Below are 21,446 nucleotides of genomic sequence, written 5' to 3' on the forward strand. Positions count from 1 at the left end.
AATTTGGACTTTATTGCTAAGTCAATAAGGGTCGTAATAAATGATTTTACTTTATGCTCTAGAGCATAAAATGCGATTTTATGTCGTCTACGCACGACATAAAGGTGCACTTTTTGAGCATGAGAAGTGAAAACATATTTTTAAAAGACTTGAAACTTCATAAAAAGCTATTTCTTCTTCTTAGGTTATTGAGGGTAGGTTGAACGTTTGTATCGATAACAATTTTTTTTTTGAGAGAGGGAATTCTGTGCTGCATACTGCTCATGTGGAACTGAAACAAGCAATATAAACATGTACGCGAACGAAGTCGTGGGCAACTGCTAGTTATTTTATAAGTGTTGAAAAATCAGAGTACATACAAAATTAAACACAAAATGAGGAATAAGAAAATACAAAGTTTAAAAACATTAAGAAGGTATAGAAATGGTATAGGTATGGTATCATTAACTAAATTCTAAAATTGGAGCTACCTTTACGATTTTTTTCTGGCGAGCCGAAAAATAAGTATGTAGTTAAGTACCTAGATCTTCAAGTATAGAAAAATAACAAACACTGTCGTTTTACACCTAACAAGTATAAATAAATAAATCAATATTTAAAGCTCAACATTATACTGGTCGGTAGCGAAGTAAGCGTGCTGAGTAGTGACTGCTTATTTAATCTAAGCCATGGTGGTGGTAGGAATATATTATACCTACGGCTAGGTAATCTGACGATATGGGCCAGCTCGGGTTAAGTAAGACAAATAAGTACTGTAAACTTCTTCAAAATTACATACAATGACAAACATTACTTGAATAAAATTTTTTGATTGAGCTAAACAATATACTTATATCGGCCGGGATATGAACCGTGACTACCTTTTGTATTGTTTTCGACAACGTTGACACCCACCCGCTAATTTCAGTTACCCGTGAACAAGATGCATGTAACTGCGTAGAAACTATAAATATCGGGAGCTTGAAAACAATACAAAAGGTAATCACGGACCATATTCCATATCCCGGTCGATATAAGTTTAGTGAAACTAACCGTGAATCATTCATAACTGCTAAAATAATATATACCTTGAAAAATATAAATAATTTATATTGAGTTTATCTTGAACCCAAATTGGTTTAATGAAACAAAGGATGACATTTCATCTTCATTACAAATGTAAACATCAGCGTTAGGTTAAAGATATCTGTAATCAAATTTCTCCATTGTTCGGGCTGATGGTTGCAAGTCAAATTAACATTCAGTCGTTGGACCGAAATGTATATTAAATTTTAAGACATGCTCATTAGTAATTATTTAAAAGAGAAGATATCCGTACATCTTTAAGTATACATTCGTATTCATTAGAAGTGAAGTATTATTTATCTGTGTTCAACTGTACATCGTGTACAGACCGTGCATTGTGTAACATTTTCATCATAATCACTAAGATAGTTAGTAGTCCTCACTGCGCATTTCTCCATTAACTTCCTGTCTCGCACTACATAGGGTCACTGCGCTAGTTTTCGTCCACTTGACGAAATTTGAATATAAACCTTCATTGCTGCACAAATTTGGACTTATTACAATCCTTAATATCTAAACAATTTATCTATCTGCATAAAAATATATTTCGCAAGTAGCAAATTCAAAATGAAATGTATTATTTGCGAATCCGTCAAGTGGACGGAAACTGACACTGTATGGTAAACTGACGCAATTGCGTCAAGCCAATAATAATAATAATTGCGTGATATAGGGTAATTACCCTATATCATAAAAATAAAACAATCTTGAATGGCGGCCCGCTAGGGGAAAATAGTCAAATGACTAATCATTTTTAATAAAATAACCGGGCAAGTGCGAGTCGGACTCGCGCACGAAGGGTTCCGTACCATAATGCAAAAAACGGCAAAAAAAAAACGGTCACTCATCCAAGTACTGACCCCGCCCGACGTTGCTTAACTTCGGTCAAACATCACGTTTGTTGTATGGGAGCCCCACTTAAATCTTTATTCTGTTTTTAGTATTTGTTGTTATAGCGGCAACAGAAATACATCATCTGTGAAAATTTCAACTGTCTAGCTATCACGGATCGTGAGATACAGCCTGGTGACAGACGGACGGACGGACGGACAGACGGACGGACGGACGGACAGCGGAGTCTTAGTAATAGGGTCCCGTTTTACCCTTTGGGTACGGAACCCTAAAAACCAGTCCGATATCCGTAATTACTGTGGCTAACACATCATCCTTACGTCATTATCAATATCCAAGATGAACTTATCTGTGATTATATCATTCTAAGCTTTTTGGGACAAGTATTTAACGTTCTCAGACACTCCACAACAGCGTTAGTATTTATTATTCCATTAACCTTATTTATAGGTAATTAAAGGTATTAATTTCTTCGTAAGACAAGTCAAATAGAATGCGCATGATCGTGGATTTAACAAACAAATGACTATCGCCGTCTGCGCAGTGAACCAGCGCGAAGCAGGCGCCATGACGATTTCTCTCGCTGTGTGTCACTGGAAACCTGTGGAGATAGTTTACCGCCAATGGATTAGGTGTCTGTGGATAAGTAGGTCCAGAAAAACCACCAATATTTCCATTTTCACCGCTTAGATTGTTGTTCGCCTTACCAGGCCCAAACAAGAGGGGCAAACCAAGGCAGCGGTGGCGTAATGTCATCGCCAAAGTTTAAACGCCTGTGGGTTAGCGGAAACCGATGTCCAGGATAGAGCGAAGTGGAAGGAGAAAAGTAGGAAAGCGGACCCCGTCACAGTACGGGACAAACGCTAGGAGGATGATGATGAGATTGTTCGGACGCGCTGGTGGCCTAGCGGAAGCGTTGGTGACCTATCGGAAGCACTAGTAGCCTAGCCTAGCGGAAGCGCTGGTGGCTTATAGCCGTAAGAGCGTGCGACTTTCAATCCGGAGGTCGCAGGTTCATACCCCGGCTCATACCAATGAGTTTTTTGGAACTTATGTACGAAATATCATTTGATATTTACCAGTCGCTTTTCGGTAAAGGAAAACATCGTAAGGAAACCGAACTAATCCTATTAAATTCCTGGCCAAAAATCCCTTTGGGGAGGAGGATCAGATGGTGGTTGCTTTCGTAAAAACTAGTGCCTACGCCAATTCTTGGGATTATTTGCCAAGCGGACCCCAGGATCCCACGAGCCTGGTTAAGTTTAAAGATAAGTAGAGGGTAGTCTGAAACAGTGGAAATATTTAAATACCTGCTACTCATGGCTTAGGGCTCAGTTCCGCTCAAAAAGGTTCGGAAACCTGAGTGATGCAAGAATGATCATTAACTCAAAGGTATTATTTACCATGTAAACAACAGCATACGTGTTGAGTCAACTTGAGTCTGACCTAATACAAAATAATGTCAATGTCATACACATAATAATATCACACCTTTGCTCACCTCCGAAAATGTCATCGCAAAACATTGACTTGACGCCAATCAGATATCGGTCCATCTTGTGACGTCACCAATTTTCACCTGTCCGACCTTGCATTGAAACTGCATTAAACTGCCAAACATCACAAACAAACCAACCCTTCTACCGATCCGTAAACTGTTTCCACACAATTTCCGACCTTACCCTATCCTAATTAGGTAGAATTAATGGTTATAGTTGCTTGAAGTTGGCTCGGTATTAATTACGGAGGTATAAACCGAAACGATTCATTGTTTTCAGGTTGCGTAGTAGGAAAACTGCTGTGAGCCCCAGTCTGTGGCTTAGCGTCGATGCGGCCGCACGCTCGCGTTCGTCCGCTCCGCTCTTAAACCGCGAGTGTTCCGAATTCGAATTTCAAAATATCAAAGTGCCATCTTAGTTTTTGTTTTTTTTTTCTGTGTGCAGTGCCAGGATTTGAATCAAACAGACAAAATCAGGTTGGTTGAACAGTGCATAATACTTACGTAAAAAAATTGTAACTATTCTAAATTCTTGTCGATTGTGTAAGTAAAAGTGAGGAAAAGATTGTTAGACGGTAATAGTACAATAGGTATTTTTTATCGGAAATTCGTTGATACGCTTTCGGTCGAATTTTTAATTAATGTTTTTGTCAGTTATTTTCGGCGTTTTACGTGCGTTTAGATTTTCATTTTGGTGACCGGAAAATATAATTAATTACCTTCATTTTCCCTTTCATTTAATTAAAACAGAGGCCCTAAGGAATACAAACTCTGTTTTTTTGTTGTAGAAAATACTGACAATTATATTTATAGGAACAACTTATTACCTACTGACAAAAATGTATGTTCTAAATATAGGTATGTAGTTTACTTAGAAAATTGTTGAAAAAACTGTAACAACGAAGTTAACTTGCTGGAGGCTCTCAAGTTTTTTTCTCGTGGGAAATAAACGTAAATAACAAGTGATTTAATAATAGTTTGTTTATAACATCGCACACTTTTTACTTAATTGACTTGTTATTGAGATCCTTTTTCGAAACCAAAGTAAGTACATATTAAAATACGCCTTATTGACAAAAATTATGTTATAGGTAGTTTTTTGTATTCCTAGTAGGGATTTATTTTATTATAGGTAGTTTACTATATAGGTACCTACCTGTAGTATTATTTTCATATCAACTTAAGCCAAACTCATTATTAAACGGAACTTAATAAATCATAAACCTATCCTAACTTATCAATACTGTCGGCAACGCAGATGTACCACCGGCACCGTTGAAGTTGCAGGCGTCCATAGGCTAGGTGACCTCCTGACGCAGGTACAGTCAGCAAAAATACTAAGCTAGTAGTTTTTCTGACTGTACATAATACAATTTATGTGGATTCGACCACTATAGTTCGTTTTTTTCAGCATTACAAATAAGGTAAACAATGTTGATGTGTCCTTTAATTGAAAAACACGTTTTAAAAATAAGTCACGGCAAATATGTAACAATTATGAATCTAATACGATCATTCATATTCTTCTGCTTTCATAAGTAATAGTTAGTGATTTTTAAAAAGCGTTTTTCAATTTAAAAGACATGTCAAGATCACTTACCTTCTTTCTAATGCTAAAAATAAAACGAACTTTATGTACTCACCATGAAATAAAAATTAAAAAAAACTTTGATTTTGAGGACCTCTTGATTTTTTTTTTCAGAAAGGGAAAATTAAATATTAAGTGCATGATACCAAAAGTCACCTCTACGACAATAATTGTTCTAATTATAGGGTTTTATAGAAAAAAAAACCGTTTCCTACAAAAAACAGCCAGGAGCCAGGACTGTATCGCATTGTTTGCTTGCTTGATCAAATGTTTGTCCAACATGTTTACAAATATTGAGCCTATAGGAACAATAGACAATATTCAATAGATAATTGTGTTATGAGAAGTCAACGGCACTGTCGTTTGTTTTTATTATTATCTCAACTCGAACACCTAAGTAATTGTTCCTATAGTTACGTCATTAAAGTGTAATGCGGTATTTCCGGACCGATAGGTACGACCTTAAAGGGGCCCACTGATTAACAGTCCGCCAAACGGTATCGGCCTGTCAGTTAGAACAAAATTTTGACAGTTCCGAACAACTGACAGGCCGATACCGTCCGGCTGACTGTTAATCAGTGGGCCCCTTAAGACGAAAGTGTTGTAGGGACGAAATCGCATTTTCATACAAATGGATTAATATCCAAACAAATTCAGTACAAATTGTGTCAAAATATTGTCAGTAATGAATTAAATGATAATTCATTAGGTATTCATTCAGTACCTAATGAATTATCATTTAATTCACTACTGACAATATTTTGACAGTAAATATTGTCAGTAATGAATTAAATGATAATTCATTAGGTATTCATTCAGTACCTAATGAATTATCATTTAATTCATTACTGACAATATTTTGACACAATTTGTTGTATATCAATCACTGCATTTACATTCATTTACACTTCGCGCCATAAACAGGGGACTCTTGTGCTGCCCCCTACAATTCATGCACGCTCCCTATTGAAATTTAATGCTACTTAATGCTTCCACCTTTTTTTAATAAATATTTTATTGTATTCTGAGAATTTTTCTTGCAACTACTTTTTTGCAATTTTGTAATAAAATCGTTTATAATTCCAAATAGAATCTTGTCAAGCTTTTTTTAATTAAGTACCTAACTCTTATACTCGTAAGGTAAAACTCTAAATAATAGTTAAAACACTCTAGATATTAATACATCGTTTTCATATTTCCTTACACGAGTAAGTATTTATCCCTCGTCAAATACAGAAGTGGATAGGTAAATACAAATACAAAATACAAATACAACATAAATAGCCCGTGGGCCGATCAATTTCCATTAAGACGGAAGGGAACGGCCGTTTCTCCATACAAACGTAGTCTCCATTTACCTTACTGGATAATAACAAACATTACAACATTACATTGAACATTATGGAAAATATTTTTACATAATTGGATGTATGCTAACTATAGCATAACTGTGCCCTCATGTTTGATACAATTTTTTATATGCTTCTAGCTCTTATCAAACTTAAAGTTTCCCCCCTATAGCTGTGGTTGATATAAAACGAATTGTGTCAAAATATTTTCAATAATGTTAAATAATTTATCTACACACATATCATAAACTCTCTATGATACCTTCAAAATCCGTAAATAATGGCCCACATTACGATAAACTGTTTTATTACAGCAAATTTCTTATCTGTGAAAATGTGGTAATAGCTTCATTACTATATCAAAATCGATTTGGTAATGACATTCAAATTTCGAACATCTCTGGAAAAAAAAGGCAATTTGATTTGACCCCTATTCTAATATCAGTCGAGATGACGTTTTATTCGAAATCAAATGACAATTGCATACAATATTGACAAATCTCGCTTGTAAGTTGGTATCGGACGATATGGTAATCGAACCCGACTCTAGTTTGTCTTTGAATTAAAAAAAAAAACTACGGATGCGTGACATGCGTGAAAAAAGTTTTCATTTGCCGCCATTTGACGTACAGTTTATCTTTTAATTAGTTTGTAAGTAAAAAATAATTTGTTTTGTTGTTTTTAAAGTAACTATAACAAACGTTTCGTGTAAAATGTGCGATAAAGATATTTCGGAGACGCCATCTCATATTCGCGAGTTCCGCCAGAGAGGAAAGTGCCCCAATGTCGGCTGTAATATGAGGTTAGTGAATATATCATAGAAAGTTTATAATATGTGTGTAGATAAAGCAGTGTATGTAACTGTACATAATTAGGCATTAAATCACTCGTGTGATACTATTATGAAACTCATTTCATTCGTTTCATAAACCCACACTCGTATTTTAATGCCTTTCATTATGTAGCAGTCACATAAACTACTATAACATTATGTTATTAATGTGTAATATCCAAAAAGGAGAATGAGGACTACGTTTGTATGAAAAGGCGATTTCGCGCGGGTGCCCCACTTTCCTCTTAATACCGAAACGAATACTCTTGATATAATCCTGGATAATTGGGGATCACACACAGATCTGTGAAGTAGGACGGACTAAAGGATGTTTAATTTTTTCGAATGTACGATTTTCACTTCGCAGGGATTAATGAGATTTCCCACTGATGAAAAAAGAAAAAAAATCGGTCAATATTTAGAGGCTGCACTAGTTTTTATTATATTTATCTATGTTACTTTTCTAAAATTTGGTTTGTTGGTAAAAATTGGCCAAGTCGAATGCTTTATAATTTCAGGATTTTCTACACGGCACAGAACTTGGCACTCATATACATCTCAATTCTTTAGTCGGCGAGTCAACAATGCCACATATTCTTAATATTGAACTTGCCTCTCATGTCACATTTATGTTTTTGTGGGGATAGGTATATAACCTGGCAATATATAGCTAATGGTTGAAAAAATATCCTGTATGTTTAACACCGGTAACTAAGGTTTTACACACGCGGGCAAGATCCAGACTCATTAACCTAAATACTCGTTACGCGAGACTTTAGCTTTCAGTCTTTTATCAAAGCCGGAGCTTTAGGTCCTAGGTCACAAAAAACACTAAAAGGATGTAATGTTAGATAAAAAGACGGGTTTCTATTTGATGAAAGCAATGTAAAGAAGTGCCAAAACAGTACTGAATTCGATTTTATAAAAAATATATTCTTTATGATTGTAAGGGTGGTATTCCTATCCAATTTCTTTGTCCAATGTGTATTGCGTCTCACATTTTGCTTTAATGAGAGAGTGAGACGCGCTGACAGTTTTGTCAGGAAACGTTACGGGAAAATGCAGATCGTAACGCAAATCAGGCATTCTTCATACGGGAATTATATGACTCGTAATGCACTGGCAGTTTTGGTTTGGCGCTGCCGCATCGAATGTGTTAAAGTCATAAATAATCAAGAGTATTTTCTAATTATATAGTATAAAACTGCGTTGGATTGCGTGTCTAAGTATTATGAATTAAATGTAAGTGTTACGGCAAAGTATATAAGCTGCCGTAACTGCCATGAACCGGATACATAGTTCAAAATAAATTGTTACCTTATTTTTTCTATATTCGCATTGATTTAGCTATTGGCATTTATAAGTTATTACTTTAAGAAAAAATCGTAACCAAAGTAATGCATTTCCAAGAAGCAAACACTTGCCATCACTTTTTTAAAGCCACAGCAACAAATATTGAGTTGAATAGTTATTATAGTATTTTCCAAATAGCTTGGGTACTGTGACAGCCGTCATCTCAATACACATTTTAATTTTAAGGTTATAAATTGTATGAAGATGACAGCTGACGTACCCAAGCTCCAAAACAGTACGTTACGAGTCAGATACTTCCCGTATGAACAATGCCTGATTTGCGTTACGACTAAAATTTTCCCGTACCATGTCCTTGTTTTGTGTTTGTATGTTTTTGCCCCCGAAAAACCGGGCTATACTGACAACGCAGTAGCTATGTCCCTCGAGGTATGAATGTAATCCATACCCACTTAAGAAAGTTTAATTTAAACCTTATTACATTTCGCTGGCCCAATATTACAGGGTTCTATGTTACATTTTCAAGATAGTTGAAATTTGACTTAATGTCACTATGACAATGTTCAAATTTGAGTTCGATAAAAGTGAAACATAGAACCCTGTAATATTGGGCCAGCGATTTAGCAATCAATTAGGAGTATCGGAAGGGGAATCTAGTAAACATCAAAGCTTGTATGTTGATTAACTATGCACAATGTTGGATGATTATTTAAGATCAATGCTGATACATCCGTAACTATTAATAAGCAATATTATTAGTACAACTAATTTCCCTAATAAACAGACGCCGGAATTTTCGTGGCATTTTCGAACTGTCATAGTGAATTCTCATTTATCGACTTCCCATGTACTGTACATATAACATAATTATGTTACGATACAAAATGGAATTATTTTTATACCATTATTTTTGATGATTATAGTCCTGAATTTTTCCGTTTTTCAAGAACTAGACAATAGCACATACAAATTTAGCTCTAGGTCAAGTCAAGGCTTCATTCCCGAAACAAAAATATAGACTCAAAGTCAATCCTACTAAAAACTGTCACAAACATGTGAAATGAGTAGGTAAACAGGGCAGAGTTACGCTCGACCCTCAAACCAACGAAGGTCAGCCAATAAGTTGCACGTTGCCGATGGTACGCCTCGTTTCACCGAGTTTCGCAAATTATTGCAAAAAATGGCGGCTTACGGCTCAGACGCACTGCTAGCTACAATATTGTAGGATTAGAAATTACTAGCCTTTGCTTTCCGAAGGCAAAATATTGCAAGGGCAGACTCGAGGCAAAACCTTTTTTTAATACCAACCACGTTGATGGCAATCGAGCATGCGGTCTGCTTGATGGTAAGCTGTCAGCCTGTCACCGTAGGCTATGGATGCCTGCAACTCCAGGGGTGTTATATGTGCGTTGCCAATCCTTTAAAAACCTACACATCTTTTTGGTTTTACTAGATTAATGTTGGCTTGACAGAAAAAGTCACAAAAACATGGTTGATTTCATTTAGTTTTAACTACCCTGCAAACCACGGCTGAACAGTACAGTCACCTGCAATAATATGTTACTCTTCGAAGGCTGCAAAAATATCTGACACGCTCTTATGGCTATACAAATATCGTGTCAGATATTTTTACGACCTTCGTTGTGTACCATATTATTGCAGGTGACTGTACCTACAGTTTTAGCATAAAATACCTAGTGACATAGATAGCCGAGGGATGTGACAGGCCAAATTTGAAACAGAAGTATATTGATAACTTGAGAGTTGAGGTACATCTTCCGACGCAAGATTAAAATGCTGTATACTTTTTTCCCTTCTAATTTCAGGATTACCGCCTGCTCTTAAATCAAAATTTTGAATACATTTCTTACCAAATATTTCCTTACCCAACATAAGAATTACCTACTACTAGTTCTTACTTGCTATTTTTCGTAAACGTTGAATATTAATGGACGGCGATCCTAACCGACTGCGCAAGAGTGCACGATGTGTTACGATATGCGATTACCCGTAATTACATCGTTTTAGTACGGATGTCAAAAATTAACTTCCTTTGCAAAATTGATATCAAAATTTAAATTGTTTCTATCGGATTATGGAGTGTAGTTATCATTTGTTCGAAAAGCATTGGTAAAAATGTGTCAAAAACAACAGCTGGAGGCTGAGTTTGCTACTTTAAAGGCGAATGAACGTGACAGAGACCAGTTTTGCCGGCTGAACAATGTCGAAATTAGTGGCGTTCCTCAAAAAGATAACGAGAATTTAATGTCGATTTTAAATAATATATGTTTGAGGGTTGGTTTTGGTCTGCTTGAAACTGATGTCGACTCAATACATCGCGTACGCCGTTTCCCGTTATCCGTGGGTAGCGGAAACCGCGCGGACCCCAGGCCCCCGGCGATCATCGTGCGTTTCTGCCAGCGACGTCGCAAGGACGAGCGCTGATGCCGGTCTCCCGGGCCCGGCGGTTCCTGTCTACGTGAACGATCATCTCACGGCTGTAAACAAGATACTACTTAGGCAAGCCCGTGACAGGAAAGCCGAGTTGAATTACAGTTACCTATGGGTTAAGCAGTGCAAAATACACATGCGAAAGAGTGATAGCTCTAAAGTTTATGCCATAACTAGCGAAGCTGACCTAAAGAAATTAAAATGACTCTTAAAGTTTGATAACTGGCATAACAATAACTTTCGTTATAGATTTTCAATGTTGGTGTTGATAAACATCGTTTTAAATAACAAAATGTATAAATGTAACTTTCCGATTGTCCTACCTACCAAATAGTAAAATAAATTGACGACTACTTATCCGATTACTAAAATAGATATTGATGTTAAACCTATTTACCAATCTTCAACTTACCTACCCTCTATATAATTTCACACAATACTGTTTTTGTTTGGAAGACTGGTAAATATAATTTAAGTAGGTATGGCTCATAATTTCAAATTTCTATTTCTTTCTGCGGTTATTATGTACGTTAACATTATGTACCTACTCATTAATGAACATCCAGGTCTGTTTCTTAAGTATGTTAAGTACACTACATTGTACTAAAAATCCATGGCCCAATATTACAGGGTTCTATGTTTCACTTTTATCGAACTGAAATTTGAACATTGTCATAGTGACATTAAGTCGAATTTCAACTATCTTGAAAATGTAACATAGCACCCTGTAATATTGAGTCAGCGAAATATGCCCATGCATAGAGTATATCTTGGTCCTCAAAATTTGGTACGCTGTATTTTTCTATAATCTATTTGTCTGAGTCAAAAAGTCATTTTATCGAGAAATTTACATATTTGTAGTCTGTCCGTTTTTGTAAGATCAAGTACGCCATAGTAAATTTATGGCGAACTTGATCTTAGAAATCGGATAATACTAAATGTGACATTTGCATCAGGAACGCAGTCGGCAGCATTACTGCAGGACTATGGCAGCGTGACATTACTGCTGGCTGCATAACTGTCGCAAATGTCAAAACCAATATTGCTGACCGGATTTTGGACATTTGTGGCAGCAATGCACTGCAGCAGTATTGCTGGTGCAGTCTGAATCCAAACATTACCTTTAGCTTAGTTTGTTTGTGTAAACTTTTATGTTTCCGTCATCATTTTTGCTGACCAGGCCTTGCCATAAAGTTTTTATGTTTCTTAAATTAGTTCCTGCAAATTGCTTGGTCAGGTTCTCGTTGTCCGCCTTTATCTTTGTAGTTGTAGCTTCCGAGTTACAGTAATATTTTACTGCTGCACAAACACCATTGTTAGGGCTGCGGTCGACAGTACGATGGTATTCAAGTAAAGAGAAAGAAGCGTTTTTACGAGTTATTTTTAGGGTTCCGTACCTCAAAAGGAAAAAATTATATCGTGTTAAGTATATATCAAATGAAAGAGCTCATTTTGGGAATTCCAAATATATTTTAATAATTTTAAAATACTTATGTTAGAAGTTATTTAAGAAAATAACCAAAAAATTACCATCACTCCCTTTATCTCCGAAATAACTGGGTCTAAAATTTTTTAAAAAATACAAAAGTGTTCTTTACCTATAGATGACAGGAAAACCTATTAGAAATGTGCAGTCAAGCGCGAGTTAGACTTAATGTACGGAACCCTTGGAACGCGAGTCTGACTCGCACTCGGCCCGTTTTTTTTAATTAATTTTACCTTTCGCATTGTTTTTGTCATTTGCCTATTTTCGTTTCAAGGCTGAGCACAGGCAACCTATCATAAGCATATCCCACAACCCCGGGATTTTAGGTGCGGGAATGATTTCGATTACCTATTTAAAACTTAGTTATTACTAGATGTGTAAAATAGTTACTAAAATGTGCTTAGAAATGTTAAAATAGTGTCTGATTTTACAGTTTTTGCCAATTTTTTTGTCTAGTGTAAAACATTCCCGCACCCAAAACCTCGGAGTATGATCATAAATGAGTATGCTTTGAACTATGTGTATAATTCCACTTTTAAACCACCTTTTAATTTCTTTGGAAGTAGAACTGATGAAACTGCATTATTCGATTCGAGTGAAATAAATATTCCAATGGTTCTACATGATGGGTCCATATTTCATATTTATTTATTTACCCTACTAAATGGCATGATTATACTATTTGTTTTATTATAAAAAATTCGAGCAAAGATAACTCCAAGAGTAGGTACCTAAGCACATTTAGATACTGATACTTGCCTTACTTCTAGATATTCGTATACAAATCCCGATCCCGATAAAAATGTGAATTAAAAATATATATATCAACTAATCGTTACCGCCTATAACTTGATTCCTGACAAAGTTAAGGGAAAAAACCGTATTCATTTTAATTTGTCGTGGGGATTTGTGTCCTTTTTAACGTTTAGGTTGATTTATGACCTCGTTTGTCGACGCGTCGACTTCAGGGGAGGAAATAGCTGATCTTGGACGAAAAACCCACTGTCCAAATTAAGGGACATTTGTGTTTTGTGCTAATATTGGGTAAAAAAAGGGGCTGTAGCCAAGATGTACTTCTTTTGTTATGTTTTTTTGACATTTAGATTTTATTCTAGAAACATTCTAGACTAGTATTTTTATACATTTTTTTTATGTTTGACGATCTTTTTGTGAAATTCTTAGTATTAAATTTGATCTGTATAATAATCCAATATTACTATGGAATAATATTAACATCAATAAATTGCCCCGATAATTAGCTTAAGATAACCCGGTATGTAATAACAACTAACCACTCATAAGTGCTTGTTGGTAGGCCTACATGAATAAAGTATATTTGAACTGAACTGAACTGATGACAATTGGTTGTCGACAAAATGGCAATCGCAATATTAAAATATCACAGGAATCAGAGGGCATAGACTAGATGACAATCGTTGATTTAAAACACGCCTATCGCAACTTATACAGGCTGGCTAAAAAATAACTACATTCCCGTTACCAGGGAGATTTTGGGATTATACTGAGCAACTTTTACTATGGGACCAAACCTGAAATGGCGAAAAAAAAATTACCCTCCCATAGAAAATGGACCAGCCAAAATGTATGAAACAGCCAAATTTTTTCGGGGTTGGTCCCATTAAAAGTTGCTCAGTATAATCCTAAAACCTCCCTGGCAACGGGAATGTAGTTATTTTTTAGCCCTCTGTATAATGTATGGAATTGCCACGTGACTTTTCGTAGCCAGATGTCACCCCGATACCCATACAAAAAGTATGAAAAGAGTCATGGCAATTAGACGGAACCGCAGACATATTATCAGAGAATGACCCTGTACATTCAAGCCGGCCGCTAGCAGCCGTTATGGAGCTCAAAAGAGGTCACGTCTTTCATTTGTAGTTTAATATAGTCTGCCTCTTTCGCACTCATGAGATGTTCATATGTATACGCGATGGCTTCCCTTTTGCGCACTTCAATTATGTAAATCTGTGACGTGCGGAAGTCTTGAAATAACTCAAATATCAATATGTTGTCCCAAAATTCCTGATAAACCTTATTAAATATTTTGGCCAATTTATATTAAAAGGGTTGCGAAATATCAAGGTTATATCCTCCTAAGACCCAGACATACAAATGAAAAATCAAAGTAGTAAGAAATAGAGTTGATTTTGCGTTGTTGGAAAATTGAACGAAACAAAGGAAAAGCGTCTCTGTTCCAATTGAATAGGATTTAAATTTCATCGAACTGAAGAGGTGCTATAGATAGGACCTTGGGCCTTAGGAGGATTATAGTTATACAATCACGTGTGTCATGTACAGGCGGATTTTAGGGGCAAAATTAGATGACAGGTAGAGTTCCTAATTCGAATTAAACTCTATTTAAGTGTCCTTTGCCTCCGCTTGAACCACATATAGTAACACCCTTGTAAGTTTGAGAAAGTTACTTAAATTTTAAAGGAATACACTTAGTGTTAGACCAAGAAAAGTCTATTAGCTCACATTTATAGACGGGTCTAACGCAAATTTTATTCAATTACCTTTATTTACCGACGTTTCGACACAGGTTTCACTGGATGTGAGTTAATATGTGTTCAAAACGCGAAAGTTTTAAATATTATATTACAAGAAAAGTCTGCAGCGATTTTGATAGCCCACGCAGTGCAAGTGTTATTTATACGTCATAATTTCATAGAAGTTTTGACGTTTAACATAACATTTGCACTGGGCTATCAAAATCGCTGCAGACTTTTCTCGGTCTAACTTCTTGAAATTAATGGACTTAAAAGCAAACACCATGTATATCGTTCGAAATTTTTAATGAAATTAGCTCTGTTAATCTTTTCGTGGCTGAATTTATTAATGGCACAGCATTAAAATTATATCAGTTGATTTCATTCATTCGCACTTAATTTAGGAATGAACTAATCTTAAGGCTTCCAAATTTCAAAATTAATATCACATTTTTGTTCCCAAAATAGACACCTTTCACTAGCAAAGTAAATCATGCTTTAACTACATAAAAATAAGGTTATAAATAGCACTGCCAAGGGTTTTTATCTTAGCGTCCCCTGGGCATCGGTAAAAACGCCTCCAATCGATCATTTTGCAAATTTATGCCGGAGCCGTCTACACAAAGCCTGCCGGTGGATAAGGTGAAGGATGTTCACTAGCGTGAACCTCGGGTAAGGACACGCCTCGGCATGAGCGGTTAGTCCGCTAACATGTACTCCGGTACATGTATGCCGGAGCTGTCTACACAAAGTCTGCCGGTGGATAAGGTGAAGGATGTTCACTAGCGTGAACCTCGAGTAAGGACACGCCTTGGCATGAGCGGTTAGCGGAGTACATGTATGCCGGAGCTGTCTACACAAAGCCTGCCTCTGGGTAATGTGGATGTTCACTAGCGTGAACTCGTGAGTAAGGACACGCCTTGGTATGAAAGGTTAGCGGAATACATCTTATTGCAGTGGAAGCATCTGCAGAAAGTCTGCCTCTAAATAAGGTATGTACAGCATAACATTGTCCTTAATATGAATCTCTGAAGTTGGACGCATTTTGTGCAAGGTCCTGGTATTCCGGCGCTTATCGGTCCAGCACGCCCCTTATGTTCCGATGTCAACTGCAGCTAGATTACTGCTGCGGCATCGTTGTTGCCGCCGCTGTATCTGTCATAAGCGCGGCAGTACCGCGGCGGCAAACGTCACTTATTTTGTCAAGGAATTTGATAGATGCAGAGGCGGCAACAACGACACCTCAGCAGTAATATGCAGCTGCAGTTGACATCCGAACGTCACCTTCAGGTGACGCGCTCTATAATCTGGCAGTTTACACATGCACAGCCGGACGCAGGATTACATCTTCTACCTTTTTCCGCCAAGCGCATCGTGTCCGCTGGCTTGGCCACCTTGAAAGGATGAGTGAAGATCTGGCAGCCAAAAGGGCCTATATGGGTCGACCGACGCCGTCCTGTTGGTCATCCTAAATATTGCTGGGCAGATACCGCTCTGGACCGAGCAAAGTGGCGTGCTCTATTGTTGGAGGCCAAGACTCATTTTGGGTCATCGCGCCAGCCAGCCAAGTAAAGAGTAAGTTGTGTTGCATATTTGTGCGTGGGGCTGCGTCCACACGCTGTTATTTGTTTAAATATATGCCAGTGCGCTAACGGCCGTCTGCGGTTATACTTGCTCGGTGCTCCTATCCCGGATTTATCAGTGGCGACGAGGATGGGATAGGGTATTTATCAAGTTGTAAGTATGTACCATTTTCCGCAAAACACCATTCGCTCCACTCAAGAAATAAGACAGCCTAACCTCGACAAGCTTAACATAATAATTTACTGCCCCATAATGAAGTGCCTTTAGAAGTATTAAGGGAGCTCTTTTTCATTTTTACCCCAAACCATCGACTTTCATCACTCATGGCCTTTCCTGTAATTTCTTTCTCGTCTTTTAAAGTCCAATGCGAAAGGAATTGGGGCTGGGAAAGGAAAGTCATAAATATGTACGACGTGTTGGGTTGCTAAAGGAACCAAGGTGGGACCTACTAGTAGAAGTTATGTGATATTTCTTTACTGGAATATGATGATATATTTATAGCTTTATAATATGATAATATTCGACTTGGGGAACAAATCTAATTATTTAGTAAAATTATTTTGTATTTTGATTTGGATTTTTCAGTAGTCAGCGGTGGAACGGGTGGACTTGGTCACTTTTCTTGATCTATTTTTAGTTTATAATTTACATAGTAGTGTCACAGAATAAATAATAGTACTAAGTAAAGGTACAGAAGACTCACTCTCTAACAAAACGCGTCTGTTACGATCAGGACAGATATGGCCGCTAGGTGGCGACAGCGCCACGCGCGGCTTATGGCTAGCCACCAAAATTGGTGTGGAACGGATGTACTTTTAGCTACCTGTAGCAAAGCGACGAAATCGCGGAGTGAGCCACGCCTGGTAGTGTGGCTACTTAAAAAGAACAAATCAAAAATATATCATAAAATAATTTGATTTGTTCCTTGGTTGGGCAAATAAAAACATTTAACAAAAAAAAAACATTTATTCATATTTACTAGTGTTTAGTTTTTATTAAATTTTAAGATATAAATTTAGTACTCGTAACACCACTTGCTTCCTGTCACGTACTTGCTTTGTTTATTGTTCAGAATAATGAGCTATCTGCAGACATTATCTTATCTTTGTTAATTATCAGCTTTCTTAGGGCATAGGCCAAGCTTGTTAATGCCTTGTCTTTCGCACGATGATTTTTTAAATTCCTAGACCTGTCACTTAAGAGGGGGTATAATGCTAGGAAATAAGAAGGAAACAAAAGATATGGCGCGCGCGATATTAGTGTGGCTGTCGCGCGGGTTTTTTACCTTTATTCTCAATTCCTTTCAAATATATTTCTGACTTCTGTTTTTAAATTTTTCTCGTTATTTCCTTCGGCTACATTACTAAAAACTACAACTTTGCGCCAGCCCCCTCTTAAATAAATAATTACGTTCTATGTGTTTAAACTTTTATTTAAGTAAAGTACGGTATTCCGATGCGCACTTTGCCAGGTTTTGCCTTAATTATTGTTTAATTATTCCTCCAATCTCAATAGACTTAAAGTACAATTTGTTTAACGATTTAATTCGACAGTCTTTTGTTCCCAATATGATAAATGGAACGTCCTGAAAACCGATTCTGGTTGAACAATTTGATACAGTTATGTTATTTTAATATGACCTTGAGTCCTGTCAATAGGACTCACGCGCACCAATATAAAAGCACTCACAGACGGGCGTACCGGAACGCGACCTTGGTATGGTATGGTTAGTAGGGTTGCCATAAGTGTGGGGACTCAGACCGGGACATTTAAAGAAAACCGGCCAAGTGCGAGTCGGACTCGCGTCGCGTTTAAAGGGTTACACAATTTGTAACAATGTATTTTTTCATGTGAAACGTGAGTGAAATGTCTATAATTAAGTCCGACTCACGCTTGACTGCACATTTCTAATAGGTTTTCCTATAGATAGGTAAAGAACTATTTTGTGTTTTTTTTTTTCAAAATTTTAGCACTGTAGTTTCGGAGATAAATTTTCCATGTGTTTAAATGATTATTCATTGACCAGTCAAGCTACCATGTAGATTCAGGGGATTCAGGGTCAACCAGCAAAAAACGCGAGCGAAGCGAGCGCGAAATTTTTTTGACAAAATTGTGAAAGCGTGTTATAAAGGCCGGGCCGGGCCTAAAAATCCGAAGTTCCCCAGTGAGGCTAGCTTTCACGCGAGGTCGAAGCCGTGCTTCAGGATAAGCTCAGCTAGAGCATAGACGCCAACCAATGTCCATTGTATTAAAAAGCGAAACCGTAGGCCGAGCTTGGCGCAGCGAGGTCAAAGGCTAAGCTGAAGAAGACGAGATTTGGAAGACAAACCAAAAATTTTGGTAAAATGTGAGGCTGAAGGTCGAGCTCAGAAATCTCCCTTAATAAGCCCGAAGCGTACTTATAACCAGCGCGGTGAGCTTTCATGCGAGGCAAAAGGCCAAGCTTCTCAAATCAAATTTTTATATTTGTTAAAAATTAAGCGACGCTGAAGGTCGAGCTGTAAGAAAGCAGCGCTAGTGTTACTCAACAATAATATGTGTCATATGTACAAGAGTTACTCGGAGGGCCGAAGTTCCATTGATGAGGTTTTAGGCCCTTGGGAGCCTGAAATTCGAGCTCTACATTACAGACTTTAAAAGCTATAAAATAACATAATTTACATAATCATCTAAGTAATTATTGTGTGTCTGAGAAACTGATATTGGACATTAGGTAAAAGTAGGTACCATAAAACATTTTTTTTTAATTTTAGCCATATAAAACGTAGAAATGTAGGTATATTATTATTTACCAAGTCCAGCCCCCTACTAAATAACTATGATTTTTAAACCGGGACAATTTTCTTATCGGCCGGGACGTCGGGACACCGTGCTTCAAACCGGGACATGTCCCGGCGTACCGGGACGTATGGCAACCCTAGGTTAGAGGCATGTTAGATCGATAGGAAAGTAGTTAAGGACACAGCTATGAGAAAGCGAGAAAATTATAAGCTGATGACCGGACCTGATCACGGTCCGATACGCTCGTCTGTTAGCACTATAAGTTCGAGCGAGGTGCCTAAAGAGACAACCTCAAAATACATTTCAAGTAGAGATGCAACGGACAGTTGTTTGGCCGGATACCGGATATTCGGCCTGACCATCGGCCGAATATTCGGAATCCGGCCGGCGGAACTATACCTACATTTCGGTTTTTCAGGTGCGCATTGTGCAGGTTTTGACCTGTTTCATAATGAACATTCGCGCGGACTTATTTCTAGGTTCAAAAATCAAAAAGAGTGCGCGTACTGCGCGCGCAAATGACTAGGGTGTTAAAAATAATAAACGAGTACGATTATGACCGTGACTGTTTCTTATTCCAATTTTGTTTACTCCGAAATCAAGCAAGTTACCATCCGGTATCCGGCCGGATAGTAGGCCACTATCCGATATCCGGCCGGTTATTAAAATGATGGCTGGATAGGCCGGATACCGGATAGTAACCGAATATCCGGTGCATCTCCAATTTCAAGATCACCAATCAGAGTGAGTCGCTAACGCTGATTGGTGCTGCCTGATAACACAACTCATGGTTGTATCAAAATAGGATTAAAACCATAAATCTAATTTATAAAAGAGAATCAGGCTCCCGAAGAATAGTCAACAGGACTTATCAGGGAAGGCAAGTAATTTATCGTAAAATGCGAAAGCTATCCTAATTTATGGAATAAATGACAAAGACACAATGCTCGGGATTTACGTATAATAATTGTAATTAAGGAGGCACAGGGAAATGGTCTTGGGGGACTAAACTGAAGCTCGTAGGAAAGGCAGGCATTTTTAACTGACTTAGGTTTCGTCGGAGGTTTTCAACTCTCGAAGACAGCTGGGCCAACATGGAAATAGTTACTTGTTTTACAAGGGGGCAAAGTTGTTCTTTAACCCCTCGTGCCTCGTAATATTGATAGCCGAGCTAGCGAAAGATTCCAAAATCGAACCACGAGCGTAGCGAGTGGCTCAAAAACTAGAATCTAGAGCGTTGAGAGGGTTAAACAAAGTTTGCCGCGAGTGAAACACACAAAATACTATCTGTAAAACATTACAAATCAAATTCAATGAACGTTATTAAATATGTCCTTGTCATTCAAAATGATTGCTTAACAAAATACCTACTTTGCCTCACATGTGGATTAAATGCAACTTAAGGATGACTCTCGTTACTCAGGGCCGACCGGGCCGTGTCCGGGCCAGAGCTTCCGGCGCATACTTTTTTTTCTATGACAGATGACAGGTGATCACGTGATGCTTTCCATAGATAACGAAGCTCCGGTAGCTCCAGTCTAACGTGAGTCATACTTTATCCGTTTTTGAATTATCAAGAGGGCCTTTCCGATCAGGTGTGGTGGAAAAGTATTATTTGGTCGGCCGACCGGTCGGCAGGAAGTCCGCGCTCGCGATGGTTTCCAGCGGCCGCGGTTATACGAGTACTTAGTTCATACTGAAAATTCCTGGACAAGCCACTTAGAAACAAGAAGTCGTCTCATATATCAGAATCCAGAAACTCTCAGTATGGCCCACGTATTGTATGATGTGTTAATTAAATCCCAGCCTACGAGGGAACATGAGTTTACCGAACCCCCTTTTTGGAATTCGGTTACAAGCAGCTGAGCCGTTAAGTGGGGGATGAAACGAAAACAGTTATGAATTACCTCTTGCATTAAATGTGGCATTCGGATTTAACAAATCATGATTTTTATCTTCTTTATTTATTGTTCATCTTAGATCAGGGTTTTTAATTATGGACATAATATAAACACATTATAAAACACTTAACCTAAGGTGCCGCTAATCTAAGGTGTCACCAGCAGCGGGTCAGGACCCAAGCTGCCGGTGGTCAGGGCCACAGAGAGACGAACCGCCGGACTATCCGCGCCGTGTCCA

The 21,446-nt window shown here is 37.7% G+C and overlaps 1 long non-coding RNA gene across 2 annotated transcripts in view; it reads left to right on the forward strand.

Moving 5' to 3' along the window:
* Positions 1 to 21,446, forward strand: part of LOC134797460 (uncharacterized) — a 356,765-nt gene that overhangs the window by 242,535 nt on the left and 92,784 nt on the right. The window lies entirely within an intron of this gene.

This window comes from Cydia splendana, chromosome 15 (assembly GCF_910591565.1).
Source record: "Cydia splendana chromosome 15, ilCydSple1.2, whole genome shotgun sequence".
Lineage (NCBI taxonomy): Eukaryota > Metazoa > Arthropoda > Insecta > Lepidoptera > Tortricidae > Cydia > Cydia splendana.